The sequence below is a fragment of the Tamandua tetradactyla genome, chromosome 1 (assembly GCF_023851605.1).
Source record: "Tamandua tetradactyla isolate mTamTet1 chromosome 1, mTamTet1.pri, whole genome shotgun sequence".
In the NCBI taxonomy this organism is placed as follows: domain Eukaryota; kingdom Metazoa; phylum Chordata; class Mammalia; order Pilosa; family Myrmecophagidae; genus Tamandua; species Tamandua tetradactyla.
The window spans coordinates 116,974,311-116,978,126 of NC_135327.1; the positions used below are offsets into that span (position 1 = coordinate 116,974,311).

General features: G+C 42.0%; 1 non-coding gene across 1 annotated transcript; it reads left to right on the forward strand.

The window, feature by feature from the left end:
• The first annotated feature begins 1,683 nt into the window (after positions 1 to 1,683).
• On the forward strand, positions 1,684 to 1,807 carry LOC143653682 (small nucleolar RNA SNORA3/SNORA45 family). Its single transcript, XR_013161477.1, has one exon. It is a non-coding gene; the product is annotated as a small nucleolar RNA SNORA3/SNORA45 family (small nucleolar RNA).
• The last annotated feature ends 2,009 nt before the right edge of the window (positions 1,808 to 3,816 follow it).

The following is a 3,816-nucleotide window of genomic DNA, read 5'->3' on the forward strand; positions in this document are numbered from 1 at the left end:
GGGAGCTCCACCACTTGCGCCATTTACAATTGGAAAGGGCACTAAAAAGGAGATCAGCATATTGGAGAAGGAAAAAAACCGCCACATGCCCTCAGAGGATCGCGGGATGACTTAATAGGTCTTTTCCATCTCAAATTACCATGCTGTGGCTTGTGTGCATGGGGACCTGAGTTGCCAGAAAAAATTTTCCATCATCTGGGCTTCTTTTCTGTTACTAACAAGGCCTTGGTGAAGTAATGATAATAGGTAATGGAAAGCAGTTTCCGCATTGCGAATGGAAGTTTACAATATTCTGATGCTTTATTGTGAAGGCAGAGCTGACCAGGTAAAGTTTCACGTTGTGATGTCAGTGTAAATAAATGCACGCGCATACCAACTGAGACCTAAAACAACATATATACATTGATTGAGACCCAAGACAAAAGCAAAGAAGCTTTGCCATATTTGGGTGATAGGTGTGTAAATGAAAGTTCAAATAGTTTATTCTCCAATTTGGAAAAATTAATGTCCAAATAGTTAAAATTTATCTTTAAAAAGAAAAAGAAAAAGAAAAAGTCATTTGGCCTTTAAAAAAATATCAAGAAACATTTAGTGTATAGGAACTGTAAGGCCCACCTTTTGAACTTATTTATACTTTCTGTCCACAGCTGCAGTTGTATTAGCAACTGATACATTCTGAAACTCATGGTGGCCCAGAAGGGCAAGTGTGGACACAAACAAGGCAATGCCAATTTGGGGTAACAACTGCAGCTGAAAGGAATAGCACAGCTTGGTCAGATGGAAACTGGGGCAGGCAGAGAAGGGCCAGTGTTATTGTGATTGCTAGAAGGAGCACAGCTGTGACCATCACAATCCCTCTTAGCCAGAGGATGACTCAAAAGCAGGAGGACAAAATGGTTTGAGGGTGACAGGAGGGAGAGGCAGTGAAAAAGAAAGCAAAACAATCTAGTTGGGAAAGAAACCCACAGATGTACAGGTGGAGGATATTACAGTTCCTGATAAAAATATTGTATGTGGTCGGGCGTAAGTCAAACTTGATGTTCTGGAAGACTGACATCTGCTACAAACACTTTCAGGGTTTGACCTACACCCAGCAAATATAGGTCAACCCTCATCCTGCAACTGCTGTCAGCAGCTGCAGCCAATGGGAGCAAGACTTGCCCCAGTATGCCAGTTTAAGCTGCTGCTAATAGATGGAAATCAACCTAACCCCATTTCCTGCATCTCTGCTGTCACTCACTTGTCTATTCATAGCTGATTTAGGCCACAAGCTGGGCTGCTGGTTTGCTGTAACTGCTGGGAGACCGACAGAGTAGACTCTGTTGCCGGCATACATATTCTGATGTCATCTAGGTGAAAGATTTGTTTTTTAGCCTTTAAAGGAGGGCTGAGTGAAATTCAGTACTCCTTTATTAGCCTAACAACTGCCCTAGGCTCAGGGAATCAAAAAAGACTCTTCTGTAGAGAAATTTCAGAGAGAGAGGGAAATCCATAACAGAGGCCTTTTTTCAGAAAGGATAAAGCTGAGGTTAAGTGACTTGTCCAAGGTCACTCAGAGAGCTGGTGGCAGAAGCAGAGAAAGAACCAAGGGAGTGGTCTGAGAATAAATGGGGGAAAGTATCCAATTAAATCTGGAGAAAGAACATCGCCATTGAATAAAATAAATTTAATTAAGAGTCTCATATCGAGGCTTGAGTCACTCTTGGGTATTGGCCATTTCCTTAGCCTGCTCAAGTCCTCAAAGAATAAGTGCTGGCCATTGACTGTGGGCCTCATGGCACAGTCAGTCCCCAGGTCAGGAACATGCATCAGAATGACCTATTATAGGAGTGGTCAGAATTTTCATAGAATGCTGCCAAGCGGCCTGAATTCTGGTCTTGGCACTACTTGGACTTGATCTGTGACTTACACAGGTTCCATGAAGTAAGGCTAGGCTTTGCAACCCTTGATAAAGTGCCGGCTATGTACCAGTCACTGGACTACACCAGTGAACAGTTTTCACCCTTATGGGGGCAGACAGACTATAAAGATGATAAATATAGCTTCTGCATATTGGGGTAAGGTTATGAAGGTGGTTGCCTTCTCTTCCCAGTCATCCAGGTTACTGTGGGAAGGTTGGTATGAGACATTATCACTTGAAGAGGAACCAGAGCTTCTGTCCAACTATCACCCTTGATAAATCGTGGACCTTGGTCAGTGAACAGACACAGGTGAATGCTGCTAAAAACAAGACTGGAGCCGCTCCCATCACTGACGTGGTATAATGGGGCTATTACAAATTTCTTGGAAGGAAAAGCCCCCAAAGCAGCCTGTCATCATGAAGGCCAAATTCTTCAGCAGGAGAGCTGCCACAATCATTTCTTCAGGCTATTGGATATTATTATTTTTACTGATGATGTATTAAGAACTCTACTGAGGATATAATCTTATTTGTTTTTATATTATGAATATTTTCCAAGTTTATCTCTTGTTTGTCATTTTCCTTTATCTTGTTTAATGTATGGAAGATTATCATTTTAATCTATTACATCTATCAGTATTTTTCTTTGTGATATATTCCATTGCTTTTATTCATTCATTGAAGCATATACATATTTATTGAACAACTACAGTGCCAGGCACTACTGAATGACGAAGAATACATAAATAAATCAATAAAGACACAATCTCTGTCCTCATGAAATTTATATCCTAGCAGGGGGGTTAGCAGTGGTGCAGACATTAACTGAAAAACCACACTGAGTGCACAATGCTAGTGGATGGATCCTACAAAACGAAGCTATACAATACATGATAATATGGGGATTAAATCAAGTTAGGGAAGTCAGGGAAAGCTTCCCTGTGGAAGTGGCAGTTAAGTTATGAATGATAAAGAGGGGTTAGCTAGGTTAGAGCATTGCATACAGACAATGGAAACAGCAGGTGCAAAGGTCTTGTGCAGGAAGCAGCACAGGAAATTTGAAGGACTGAATGTGAGTGTAGCCCACATTCTAAGAGGAGCTTGAAAAAGGATGAAGCTGGAAAAGTCAGAGAAAGGAGAGGAGGCTGAGCATGCAGGGTCAATAATGGTAAGGAGCTATGCCTTCTTCCTAAGATCCGTGGGAAATCATTGAAAGAGTGAGGTGACAAGTCAGATTTGTATTCTCATAACCATGGAGAAATGGATTGGCACGGGGTATGGGCAAAGAGATCACTGAAGAGGCTATATCCCCTTAGTCTAAGCAGAAGTCATGATAGATTAGATTAAGGTAGTGTTGGTACAAAAGTAGATGAAGTGGATGGACTGAAGAGATATTTAGAAAGCTAAATTGATAGGATGCGGTATTGGAGTGTATGTTAGGAGTAAAGGAAATGTAGTTGTCAAAGATAACTTCTGAACATTGGGTTGGAGCAGCTGGATGGTCATCGACCATTTGATGATGTAGGAAACACATAAAGAGGGCCAGTTTATTTGTAGAAAAGAGAGGGTGGAGTGGGCAGGTCATGTGTTCAATTTTTAACCTGTTGAGTTTGAAGTACCCTTGAAGTATCTTGGCAGAGAATGCAGGTAGGAAGTTAATACTAGGTGGATAACTCTTGTTTGTCTGACAGCCAAATTCCCCCTTCTCTGTTCAGCTCTCTGTCCAGAGAGATGGAATGCATCAATATCCCAGGCGTCCCCAGCACCTGCCCCCCATAGCCTGTGGCTTCTAGTGAGGTTCAGCAAATGGAAGGCACAGGCATAAGGCTGAGAGGAAAGAGTGAAGGCAAAGTATTTGTTCTCTATTGTCGCCACTATGTAATCTTTCTTTCCCTTCCTTTGTTCCTCCCCTCCCT